This window comes from Siphateles boraxobius, unplaced genomic scaffold (assembly GCF_051911475.1).
Source record: "Siphateles boraxobius isolate OS27281-9 unplaced genomic scaffold, OSU_SipBor_1 6, whole genome shotgun sequence".
NCBI classification, from domain to species: Eukaryota; Metazoa; Chordata; class Actinopteri; order Cypriniformes; family Leuciscidae; genus Siphateles; species Siphateles boraxobius.
In genome coordinates, this window is record NW_027509186.1 from 35,502,279 (window position 1) to 35,516,818 (window position 14,540).

Here is a 14,540-nt window from a genome sequence, read left to right on the forward strand (position 1 = left end):
TTTGCCTTCCGAAAAACAAAGCCTGAAATAACCTTTACAGAAGGTTTTTATTAGGTTGTCAAAAACTACTTGCTGGGTTTTATGTTAATTTATACTTGTCAAAACGTTAGGAGTTGTTTCCCAAAAATAACCAAACCAGAACCATATGGTAACATTACAGGAACGTTCTGTGTTCTGGGATGCTGTTAATTATGGGTTATGAGTTTTATTTTCTGCAGTCAGTCAAACAGATGCGTTAGAGATGCATCAGATGTTGGTGCTCGTGTTATGAATTCATCTGCAGGATGCTCAGTCAATGCCAAGGGCATAAGCTCTCCTGTGACCCTGTCCTTTCAGCCCAGAGCTCACTGTACTGCTGATTTTAAAACACAACCGTGACAATCCATCAGTGCTTGTGTGTCTTTGGAGGTTTTCCTCTAGAATAAACGTGGCTTCTCTTGGTGTTTGTGAAGGTCTGACCCCTGCTGTCTAGCATCTGGTGCATTGATGCTCAGAATATGTGCCACATGCTGACATGCACTAGATCGTCCCTCGTTAAATATGTATGTTTTTGGTGCATTTCTGTTAAATGATTGAATGCATAAACAATGCATAGAATTATAGTAGAGATACGTCTGTAATGACATTTCAGTCTTCAAAAGCATGATAGTAGGGTGTTGTAAGGGGTTGCTAAGGTCTTCTGGGTAGTTGCTAGGTGGTTGCTTTCTGCCAAGTCACAAAGCCAAGTCAGCAAGTTGCTTACTTGTTTAAGTCAAAAGACTCCAAACACAAATTATATGATATTCTGGTCTCTAAATATGGCTTCCTTCTATGGCAGCTGACATCGCATTGTCTCTCATGCTTGCTTTCACTGTGATGTGTCAGTGCAGTTATAGGTATTTTCCCTAATAGACGTATAAAGTTTTTGTATTTTATCATATGTTGTTATCATACAATATTACAATATTACATCAGCAATAGGGCTGTTTTCCTGTGCACAATAGCAAATATGATATTTATTTTATATAACAATTACCTTAAATTAACATTGTGAGTTACATTTTATAAACAATACTGTCAATATTGTTTGTTTTCCCTTTATTTCACTGACGAGAATTTCAAAATGAAACCGTAGCAGAGTCTTAATGCAAAAGACAGCGATGATTTCTTGACTGAAATCCGCGTTTTGAATGAATCATTTTAACGATTCAATGACCAATCACTTGCACTTCCTGAATGAATCAGCCGTTTGAACAAATCGGTTGAATGAATGACTCCCTGAGACTTGCCGCCGCCTACTGGCGGGTTTAGTTTCACATTTAAAGTACCCTGTAATTAAAATTTTACAATTAGAAATCAGTTCATATTTAAATATTGAATTAAGAATTGAAGAATTTAAAGAATTGAATATCTCATAGCTTTATTTATGCAATTGTAAATGGAGTGTAAATATATTAATGCCAGTTCTGATGATGCTTCTGTGTCTCCTCTGCACTGCAAAGATGGATTTTGATTTAATGATTTAATTTAACTGGTAACAGTGGTATTGTGTTATTATTCTAATATAATTTAATTTGAATGTTAGACTTTGACATAAAAGGTGATGCATACCTCTAAGTAAAAAAAAAAAGTCCATATATGGGTGAAAATGCCCCTGGAACTCAATTTAAGGTTGCAAATATTGTCCTTTAATAAAAAATGTTAATTTCTTTCACTGCTGTGAACTGACCACCGCGTAGAATATGAAAAATATATATATCTTCGTGAGTCAGCTGTCAACAACAGGCCTAAACCAGCCATGGTACCAGTACACAAACACTATAAATATCATCTAATTATCAACAAAACTTTGAAAATATTGACATTTTTGTCAATATTGCGCACCCCTAATGTAAGGTATTCATTTTGATTTCTTCAGGTCTTAAAAAGCCTTAAATTTGACTTTAAAAGGTGTGCAGATACCCTGTGAAATATCTCCCTCTTGCTCACTCACCTCCCCCAATCATGAGTGGACACGCCCCCTACTCTTGATTGGCTCACTCCCCTATCCCAATCATGAGTGGACAAGCCCCCTACTGCTGATTGGCTCACTCTCTCTCCTCCCCCATCTTGAGTGAACATGCCCCCTTTGGTCATTGGCTCACTCCCTCTTTTATGAGTGGACACGCCCCCTATTGCTGATTGGCTACAATTGTGTTGTGCTGCTCGGTCTGATCCATTTTCAACAGCGTTTCTCAGAAATTGCTTACTGTACCTTTAATCAGGGTAGATGCCATATTGAATTTTAAGCAGATGAAATGGAAGCTGTGAGGGACACTTACCTCCTAGCACAGTGTAAACGTCCTTGATCACATCACGTTCAAAACTCACAACTTTCATGACTGTTTTTATGGAGTTTTTGTCTACTGAAAGACTTTTGGAAAGATGTTTCATCAGCCGAACAATCGTATTGTTGTTTAACAACAGTATAATCCTTTGAACATCCCCCACAGCCTCATTTTCATTCCTGTCAAAAACTAAATATGGCTCTAAGATCTATTGGGTTATCTCCAACATCCAGTGATTGACCAATATATTTGTATATATAAATTTAGCATAGACACAAGACAGTCAAAAATATACTCCATTAAAATGGAGACAAAGTCCCAAGCAGGACATGAAACCCTAGAGCGTTTGAACAGTACATGAGGTCGGTGGAGAACAGAGAGTGTTTAGTTAAAGATCGTTCAGTTGTAGCTTGATGTGTCTCTTGGGTAGAAAGAGAACACTGGATCTCTCTCTCTCTCTCTCTCTCTCTCTCTCTCTCTCTCTCTCTCTCTCTCTCTCTCTCTCTCTCTCTCGCTCTCTCTCTCTCTCTCTCTCTCTCTCAGGTTCATTTCTGAGTTAAACAGGCTCTGCTCCAGAGGAAATCTTTTTCCGACTGCAGATATGATCTCTGATGTTAGAAGATTGAGAATGAGAGATGAAAAGCGTTGGAATGCATTGATATGCACCAATCAGCGATATGCTGAAACCATCAGCTCTATAATCAGTACTCATTTACTATTAGCTCAAGACTCATGCATATTTTATTTTACATGCTAAAAAGGGCCTTTAAGTTTTTCACCTGTGCTTTATAAGGTAATTTGGAGTTCACAATCTTTTACATTTAGGCTATGTCTGTCACCGTTGTCATGTTCCAGCCACCGTGGATCTTCTTTATCTACACAATGTTTGTGTTTGCCTGTTGTGTGATTTGTGTTTTAATAGCAGGGGTGATTGTACAGATCTTGACATTTGTTTTGTGCCGTGATGAAACATGCCAAGTGTTAGGGCTTCTAATATGCATATTTTAAATCTTCCCGACGTGAATTATTCATATCATACCCACGTCCACAGAATTGTTCATTCACACCAGAAATGGCCCTGAATAAATGGAGCACTGTTTTTGCTGAGACAGTTGGTTTTGTGTTTGTTTATAATAAGAGCAGCGGGATTCACCCACCGCAAACGTTGTTTCTGACTCCATGTCAAGAAAACAATTCTGAGGGAGTAGCGAGAATTATTCAGAGTTTAATCGTACTTTTGTTTTTTTAGTATTTACGTTCTGAATTAAGAGTATTGTTGATTTTTTTTTAGATGTTTTACTTCTGATTTATCACGTACAACAAAGTCTTTAATCTCTTAAGAAATGTTAATCTCTGTATGGATACTAAGTTGTGTTGGTTTGTGAGGTTTGCTAAGGATAGAATAATTATTATTATTGCTTAAAGTTATGGATTAGAGTGCTATTACTTAGTTAAATGTACAGACTTGCGATTTTTCCTCTGGCAAAGAATAAAATGGCAAAATAATCCAGTACATTTGCATTAAAGGAGAAAAGAGAGCAGAAAATCTAAAAGACTTGAGGTATGCTGTACAAGCATACATGAATTAAACCCTGTAGCAGATCTATACAGGTGGAGCTAGGGAAGGTGGAGGGTTTTTGAATGTGCGCCACAAACAATAGGCAAGAATTTGAATGCTGAGCAGTGAGCTCACTGGCTACCAATACAGCGGGAACCAATCAGCTGTCCCCTAAAGAGAATGAAGTGATTGCAAGCAGATTGAGTTAAGGACTTATGAGCCTGCGCCACCTAGAGTTTCATGACAACTTTGTATTTGTGCGTTTAACTTTATCGTCATCAATCATTGTTATCGGTGACTCATTTGTGGAGTTGTGTTTGCTCAGAAAATTAAGCAATAATTTCTGAGGTTAAACACTGGCTTGAGTCCAGGCTTAAATTAATTTGATATACTTGCAGCTTTGCATGGAGGGAGTCCAGACAACATGCCCACTTGAGTGGGATAAACACACTGCCGAATGATTTTGTTGTTTCAAATGGCTCTTTGTGCGTAACTCATCTATATTGCTTTAATCACAGGCTTATGGCCAGAGTTGTCTTGTGAGTGTTATTTGCATCTTCCGTGGAGAACAAGAGATTACTTCCTTCTCGTACATATAATAATGTCTGCTTATTTTATCATTTTGGGTTGTTTTAACTAAATATATGTTGTGTAATCAGATTATCTTTGTTTGAGATGTGTTGGGTTTCCCATGCTTGGACATATGTCCGTCTCTCTGATGAATGGTTTTGGACATGTCATGCAGTGCACAAAACCCAGCCCTGAAAGATTGTTATTGAATTATCTTATGGCTGTCTGTCTCCACACTTATTTCAAATCTGTGTGTCCTTATTTTTTGCAGGACCATAAATTTGTGTATCTTGTATTAGAGCAGTTAAAATTTGTGCTTTGAGTACAATTCGTTCATACTGACCACTGGATGTTCAACATGGCACCTCATGGCAAAGAACTCTCTAAGGATTTGAGAATTAGAATTGTTGCTCTCCACAAAGATGGCCTAGGCTATAAGAAGATTGTAACACCCTGAAACTGAGATACAGTAACAGGCCAGGGTCAAACAGAGGTTTTCAAAGATGGGTTCCACCCGTAACAGACCTCGCAAGGGTCAATCAAAGAAGTTGAGCCCTCGTGCTGTGCGTCAGGTGCAGAAGCTGGCTTCAAAAATCAGACGCATGATCGTGCCAGCATTGCTTTAGAGGTTGCAGAAGCGGAAGGTCAGTGCTCAGACCACACGCCACACACTCCAATAAGTCGGTTTGCATGGCCATCGTCCCAGAAGGAAGCCTCTTCTGAAGCTGGCTCACAAGAAAGCCTGCAAACAGTTTGCTGAAAGCGACCTATCCAAGAGCATGAATTACTGGAACAATGTCCTGTGGTCTGATGAGACTAAGATGAACTTGTTTGGCTCAGATGGTGTCCAGCATGTGTGGCGATGCCCTGGTGAGGAGTACCAAGAAAATTGTGTCTTGCCTACAGTCGAGCATGGTGGTTCTTGTGTTCTTGGGTAGAACTCTTGCTAGTTGTTCTTGGAAGAATGAACTTGCAAGGTGACGAGCACACAGGACGCTGTTGACAGTTTGAGACGATGAGTCTAGTGATGCACCGATGTGAAAATTGTGGCCGATACCGATAACCGATATTAATATTGCTGTTTATGGACGATACCGATATTTACCGATGTTGATATCTCTGTATAGAAAACACATTTTTATGATAATCAAATAAAGAGCTATTTTCCAAAACACTTTTTTTTTTACTTTTGTAATTTATTTTCAGAAATGACTGATATTGGGCACGTTTACCTGTGTGCAAAATATGTCATCAGATTTTCAGAAGAAAAAATAAATAAAAATACATTTTTATAAAGGATACAAGTGTGTCCTGAATTCACACTATGAATAAGCCAACCCTGAGTAATCTCAATAAACATCTAACTCACTTGAGACCAAGTCACTGTATTCTGTGAACATTGTACAACAGTTCAAAACTTTAAAGTACAGTACTGTCCTACTCAGGCAAAAGACCTTAACTTCTATTTTATAGCACAATGTTATGATAACACTTAAAATGTAATCTATATTAACTCTATTAGACTCACTATGATAAAAATGGCTTCACATGTATAAACAAGAAGTTGAAGTAGTGAGCATATAGTTGGAATGTCCTGTATGAACAAAATGACGGAGTATGTTTTTGTTTCCACTGTTCGATCGCGCCCGCGCCTCTCTCTCTCTCTCTCTCTCTCTCTCTCTCTCTCTCACACACTTCCAGCATTGCAATATTGACGTCATAGACAGTCACAGAGCTTCAGAGCTAAGGCAGGGCTACAGATTAGGTGTCCCTAAAGTAATGTAACGTTATCTGACAGTTAGTAGTTCCGCATTGTAATGGATTTGCTTTCTCGTCGGTTGTTTGACATGGATTTTAACCAGGGTTCAACAAAAGGTAGGCTTTAAATCACTACATTCCTGCTGCTGGTGTATAATGGGTGTGTCGTTGCGGCTCCAACTGACCAACTCGCGTAGTTTTCAGTCAGTGGACTGTCATTGACAGGCGAGAGCTAGCATTTTATTTCAGTTGTAGCCTACATGTAGCCTAACGGGCTGTGAATTAAGATATCCTACAAGCCTGCTCTAATGCAGCGCTTGTTACTAGATACGTTGTTGATTATCGCTCGAAACGTGTTTGTGTCTAGTTTGTGAAGTAGCATCGCTAGCTAAAGGCTACCGCTAGCTATTACTGGATTTTAAAGATTATCTTTTTTATGCACCCGTGTCGTGTGTCATTCTTACCTTGATCATTTTCACCATCATTTTCCCCCGAGAGTATGCCATTATTCAGTAATCTAACAAAAGCAATCACTGTGAAACATGTAACTTACATGTGTGTCTGAGGTGATTTAATTGCTACATCATAACCCCGTAACTCCAGCGCGACAATACTTTGATGGTCGGTCAGAACAAGGCAGAGTGTCATAACTTACGCCTCCAGCACCTGCTTCAGCACATTATGTGTGTAATGTATGCGCTCTTATAAAAACAAACATCCCTGCCGGGCCCACATAAGCCTACACACACACATCAAATACACAGGAATGATTATCGGCCTGTTCACATCGGCCCTATTTTGACATCGGAACGATACCGATGTGTAAAATATTGACGATATCGGCCGATATTATATCGGCGGCCGATATATCGTGCATCACTAGATGAGTCTGTGGGCTGGTTGGCTTACTAGCTAACGTTACACCCGCAGGTGCTTATGGAGATTCTCACTTCCGAAAACGTTTGAGCACATTTTCGATTCGCCATAAATTTTCGTAAAAATGCCAGTATTTGATATCTACAAAGTTGATTTCTTGCATCAAATGTTCTCAGAAGTGAATTTAGTGATGAAATAGCGTACGAAATTGTAGAAAAACTACTTACTGACCTGCCTCTCTCTGCTTCCCGCTCCTTCCTCGAATGCCGAAATTAGTGGTCGACCGATATGGGTTTTTTGATGGCCGATGCCGATGCCAATATCTTAGAGAGCAGGGTGGCCGATGGCCGATATAAAGCCGATATTTATATGTATATATCAAACATATATATATATATATATATATATATACACACATACACACACATATAATACATATGCATATATATATATATATATATACACTTTATATAAATCAATACTTAATAAATTAGATAAATTTAATAAATATTTAAAAATAAACATGCTTAGGCCCTATACTTTAGATGGCAACTTCTTGAATCTGCAATCCTATTACAGTATTTTTTACAAATGAAGTAATTGTTTAAAAATATGTGAATAAAAAGGAAGTAAACACTGTAACGCCACTCAGCAAAATGGTAATTTCATGCGCACTGATAATCATATTTTTTTTACTTTGACTTTTGACAAGGTAACTCTAATTTAACATACAGCACACAGTGAAAACGACATGAATATGATACAGTGGGCAACTGGATATAGCACAGCATATTTTAAAATGAAGGATTTAAAGTTTTTCGATCGCTTCTCCTGCGAAGCTGATCTTTTGTTTGCATTTACTCACTTCGCACGGACCGTCACTCGCAGGAACATGTTTATGCAGGCTACAAATGCACACTTCACAAGATATCACAGTTGGATTCGATTAAATCTGCAAGGTTTGTGAAATTAAATGTTTATTAGATATTCAGAGATTTGTTTAAATGATGTAGATGCGCATAGAGCTGCACGATTATGACAAAAATCATAATTGCCGATTATTCCCTTGAAATTGTAATTGCGATTATTAATTACGATTATCACAATTTACATTGAATATATATAGGCATATTATAATACATGTTTACACAAAAATTGTAATCACATCAATATGAGAATTATCAGTGTTGCCTTTTAATGTGGCACAGCTAGTAGTTCAAAATATTCTTGCCTTTAAGTTTGGTTATTTTATGCATGTAGTTACAGACAGCCATGTCAGAACTTAAAACTTAATGTATATTGATTTAAATTTTTACTAGTCATACACATAACTTGCCCTTTACTTAACATACACATAAATTGTAAGAATGACTCATAGTAAAGACTAGAAAAACATTAGGACTATGCTAAAGCAGTTAAATAGCAGTCCCAAACTAGTTTTGTTAATACAATGTTGATATGAGCCACCATAGTCATTTAATAATATAAAAAATAACACAAAGTGAAAATAAAGTTGCAGTTTTGGGTTATGGAAACTACAGTTACCATGATAAATACACAATATACTAACAACAACTGTTAATGAAACAGCTCCTGGTGAATAGAATGAAAATCATACCTGCATGCAAATCCTTCTCAGCTAACACGTGATTTATTGGTATTTTACTCTTATTTCGTGACTTAATAATTTACATTGTAACGACGTTGCATGCTCGTAGTTTCTTTTGCACTTTATACAGTGAAGCGATACACAGCGCGCGCCGCCGCATTTGCGCATGCAATTGAAGAGTGCGCGCTACGAGCACAGTATAACGGCTGACAGGACATTAAAGTCCGTTTTTCTGAGGTGAAAGACTTTTTATTTCAGCGTATACTTACGTCACTGCCTGGTATGTCATATTGTGCTGGGTTTTCTGAAGTAGTCGTGATTCGCCTCTCATAACATAATTATGCTCTAAACACACACACGCACAGTGGATTTTCTTTTGTAATCGCGGCTTTGAACGATTACGTAATCGTGGCATCCGTAATCGTAATCGCGATTAGAAATTCGATTAATTGTGCAGCCCTAGATGCGCATTTGCTGAATGTTGACGGTAAATGAGAAAGTATTTTAGCCTGATTGTTTGGCTTTTCGGTTACAAATAATATAAAAACAAACGCATTACTTTTTCACATACTATTTACTTTCTTTGATTACCAGTTCTGTAGCCACTGGTTCTGTCTAACATAGTATTAGATATGACTGACAGAGAGACGGAGAATGTGAGTGAGCGCTGTGTGATCAGATTCAGGCGCTGCCGTTCTCTTCTCAGGTGTGGTGTTCTCAGCGTCGGCCGTCAAAATAAAAGTCTGCAGCACCGTCAAAATAAAAATCCCGCTTCCAACACATCGGCCAATCAGAAAAACGTATCGGCCGATACCGATATTTTAAAAAATCCACTAGCCGAAATGAATGCTGGGATATTTCTGCCGTCAAGTTCACACAAGTTACCATCCGATGCATCCTCAGTAAAATGGGCGTGTCAAGAACACTTCGGGGAATTTTAACCGTTCTTGCCAAAATGCAAACTTGTGTATTGGGACAGTACTTGGGCCACAAAAGATGACGTTTCACAAGGACACAAGTACGGACAAGAGCGAGAAAGAGAAAGAGAAAGGCCCAGGGAGTATAAATACACAGGGAACTGAAAGACAGACAGCTGAACGTAATCAGTAAATGAGGAGACTTAACTAGGAAGACTTAATTAAGACTAAACTCGGTGGTGCTTGAGGAGATTCCCCTCCCTCCATAAGTAAAAGCTCCTTGAGATTCTAGAAAAGCGCCATATAAATGTAACAAATTATTATTAGGCCTATTATTAATTAAACTGAACTGAAGCACATAAAACAAACACACGGGAATGCAACTAACACAAAACACAACATAATACTCACATTAATACTTTATACATAAATGCAGTTATTTTGATCAACCAATGCGATAATCAAAAAATGAAGGGTGCTCTGATCAGGATTTTTTGGGCTGATCTCTGATAACTACAAGCAATTGGCTGATATCGATCACCGTAATGATCACCAAAATAAATAATAATGCATGAAAAATAGAAGGCCTCAAATAGCCCCAAGACTGGACAATGTAATGAAGCATTTTTAGCTGCGCATAGAAAAACAGTTTTTTTAGCATCTGATCGGCTTTTAATGCGACCTTTATGGTGACCACCAATCAAACTATATAAAAAGATTATCGGCCGATCAATCAGAGCACACTTACAAAAAAATATTGTCTGATATATTGTTTAGTCACTACTTAAACCGCCTCCACTTCATCTTCTTCTCGTTGTGAGTCTGCTTTTCTGGTTTGTGAGCTGTTATTCTGGACGTTGTGAACTATGTGGATTTGGACTCTCACCAGTCCTCATGCCTCGTTGGTTTGTCCTAGATACTTGGGGTTTAAGATGACCCACTTAGATGCTTTTACTCATTGTGTTTCTGTCTGTGCAGCAACACAACACAACACGTGAAATATGTATTACAATTCACCTGCGCTCATATTTCACTGAGTCTACAGTATGGTTCCATATACAGCAGGCTTTAGTTTACCGTGAATGTGAGACCCCACCTGATTGGCTGCTTTCTCTGCACTTGCACCTCTGATTGGTTCTGATCTGTTTTCAATTGGTTTGATTGATGTTTTGAAGCATTCATCTCCATGCACTCTAGTCAAAGAAAGGACAGATGTGAAGTTAGCTTTGCATAATTGACCATGTATCTTTATTTTTGCCAGTAATGGATGCTGGGAAGGAGAGGATGGCTGCTGAGCCAGAGACACGCAGTCCTGAAGTGTCATAGTCTCTCCCTTTCGCCTTCCCTTTACCTCTGTACTGACAAAACATTGTCAAAATAGTTAGCCAGGCAAAATAGCCAGGCACTGTTGTTGTGCGGATGGGCGGCCGGAGTGCATTAAGGGTTTTCTGTTAGAACGGTGTCGTGTAAGCGGCCCCCTAAGTTAATAACTAATGGTCTTTACAACGGAAGTCAATCAATCAAAACTAATTTTAGCTGGACAATAACTTTATTCTAGAGCTGCTGTAAAGCCAAAACAATCTCTGTTACTTTAATTTCCTATCGTCACTGTAAAGCAGCTGTAAAACAATCTATATTGTTAAAAGCACTTTATAAATTAATTTGACTTGACTTTACACGCACGTCTGCACATGCGGGGTCTCGGATTCACATGGATGGGTTCTAATCCTGATAAATATGAAGGATGAATCGTCTGGAGGGGTGACTCCAGCTCATGGCTCTGACACCGGGAATGACTCAGCATTCCCTGCCTCCATTATAATGGCACTACGGCTGATGGGGAAACTGAAAGTGGGTCTGTTAGCCCAGACATTCAGAGGAAACTTATAAACCAGGGCCATCTATCAATGCTGTTAATTATGCAGGAGATAAATGATCCTCGTAACTTTATCATGACAGAGGACAGCTGCTGAGGAGAAATGTCACGGTGTAGCTACGAGCTTAGCATATCCAGCCTTATCTGAGATCTGATACAGGAGTAAATACACAAGCACACGTTATTGTCAGCTTGATGTGATTGTGTTTCAGATCGCAGATGCTCCCATTGAAATGAAACTCTCATTGTTCTTGGTGTGAACTGGCTATAACTGGAATTATTTTCCCTGGATCAGTCAATCTTCAACCTTCTTTCGGATCAATCACGTTTTTTTAAATACAGAAAATATACTTTTATTTACTTTTATATACTTTTACATGGATGCATTAAATAAATGAAAAAATCCAAATGAACACTGTTCTGTTTTTCTATTATTTATCAAAGAATTTTATTTTAAAAAAATGAATCGGTTTACACAAAAATATGAAGCAGTCCAACTGTTTTCAACATTGATAATTATATAATTATATTAATAATTCTTCTCAAGCAGCAAATCTGCATATTAGAATGATTTCTGAAGGACCATGTGACACTGAAGACTGGAGTAATGATGCTGAAAATTCAGCTTTGATCACTGGAATAAATTACATTTGACTATATATTCACATAGAAAATACCTATATCAAATTGTAATAATATTTCTCAATATTTCTATTTTTACTGTATTTGTATCAAATAAATGCAGCCTTAGTGAGCTTTTTTCAAAAGCTTTAAAAAATGGCTTACCAACCCCAAACCTATTAATTTATTTAATTAGATATATAATATATATATATATATATATATATATATATATATATATTCAAAAAAATGTTTTAGAAATGCTCAAACACTGAAAACATTTCACAGGCAGTGAAAGAATGACATTTGAATATCATATTAACAATTAAATGAATAATATTTATATTCATATTTTGCTTTACACATATTTTAATATGTCATGAATTATATCAGATGGAAGTCACAGGGACACACATAAAGAACACAAACAGGAGTTTCCTGAGAATGACCCTGATGCTTTCACATAGTTTTATCTTTTTTATATACATTGCACAGATTTTTCCTCTTAAATCAGCACATTGACAATTGTTCTTTTGAGGGAATGAGTGATTTTGCTAAATCAGCTGTTGAGGTGCATGTGTTTTCTGGATGGCCTGAGCGGAAGGACATTGACTGTCCCTCAGTTCAACTCTGGCCGTGTTCACACTTAATAAAAATAAAGCACAAAGATTGTCGGTGGGATTGCGATAAGCATTTGGCACAAATGTGTAAATGCATCATTGCTTTTGTGGGACAGTTTGATTTCCCCTTTTCCTCGCAAAACAAAGACGCTTATTAATTTTACAAAACTATATTCAAGGAATAATTCACCCAAAAATCATTATTTTCTAACCCTGCTGTTATCTTCTCCATGCAACACAAAATATTTTGAGGAATAGTCTTAAAACTTGGAGATAGTTGGGAGTGACCATGTCTTCAAAAAGACCACTTCAAAAACATCCAGTTTTGGCATGACAGAATTTACATTTTTGGGTCAACTGTTCCTTTTAAAACACAAAAAATGTCATCCCATAGCCTCAACAGACATGCAAGACCTCAAAACCCCTCATCAGAACAAGTTCACCTTTGTCCCACCACACTGTGGAGTAATTAGCGTGCAGTAATGCAGCACAAAGTCATATGACTCGCAGGAATGCCCCCTGCCCTGGAGAAAATCAAATGTGTGCAATCATGATTATGGCAGAAGATCAGCCCGCCTCATGCCAACATATCCTCGTAACTGAGCGTTTACATGACATGTTCTGGCTGGTTTGCATTCATAGCGACAGACTCGTTTGATGTATATTGGAGAGAAGGAGAAGAAGGAGATGAGATGGAGTCTGCTGGGGATCTTCACTAATGATCTCCAGTGTGCTCCTGCCAATCCCTTTCATCTGGTCTACATTACTGATCCTGACTCTTTGTTGTTTCAGATCGAGCCTAGCAGGACTTTAATAAATATTTCTTTTTCTTCTTAAGCCCTAATTTAACTGAGGTACGGCCGGTACACGTCTTCTACTCCATGCTCATTTACCAGAGAGTGAAAGAGGGAAGATCAGATCCTACTAAGCCAACATGCCTGGTATTTATTAGGGATTTGTACTAGAATTTGTATATTGAAAGTACATATTCAGCAGCTGATGTTTCCTAATATAAGAATCCTACAGGTTCAATCCAGGGTTTGTGGAACATCCTAGTCATCCTTTCAACCTTTTCAGACTCTTAGCCAATCCAGGGACCACCTGATATAAAAATTCTGTGTAAAATACCGTAAAAACAGTAATATTGTGAAATATTATTATTATAATTTAGAATTACTGTTTTCTATATGAATACATTTTAAAGTGCCCCTATTATGGATTTTTAAAAAAGACCTTTCATGTAGTGTGTAACAGCTCTAAGTGAATGAAAACATTCTGCAAAGTTTTAAATCTAAAAGTGCACCGTATATAAAGTTATTGTCTTTCAAAATTAAGACTCGACTCTGAGTCAATGAAATGAATCGTTCTTCAAACGAGTCATAAGCCGTTTCGTCATGACTTCAAGACGGGGGAGGGGGGGGGGGGTGCGACGTTCGTCTGTTATTATCACAGTCTATGGTTATTATAGGACAACTTAGTTTGAATAAAGGAGCAGACACTGATCTACTTGCTCTACTTTTATTTAAAATGAACAGCAAGACGACTAGAAGTGAATGTGCTTTCCATTAAATTTATCACACACAGTAAACAAATCCTTAACAAAAAAAAAACTTTACAATGAACGTGCTTTGTTTTAAATAAATCACACACAGTAAACAAAACCTTACCAAAAAAATCTTTGCAATGAACTGCAATTTAGACGCGCAAGGGTGCCGGTGCGGTGAGACATACATGCTCGGCCAGATTCGGCTTGAAGTCGTTCATCCTCGGATGCGGCAGCGCGCGCGCTGTTACAAAAAAAAAGGCTGTGCACACAGCTATGCGAAAAG

At 37.9% G+C, this 14,540-nt stretch overlaps 1 protein-coding gene across 2 annotated transcripts in view; it reads left to right on the forward strand.

Annotated features, from left to right (window-relative positions):
* tiam1b (TIAM Rac1 associated GEF 1b) overlaps positions 1-14,540 on the forward strand; it is a 94,885-nt gene that overhangs the window by 719 nt on the left and 79,626 nt on the right. The gene's annotated exons all lie outside the window — the stretch shown is intronic.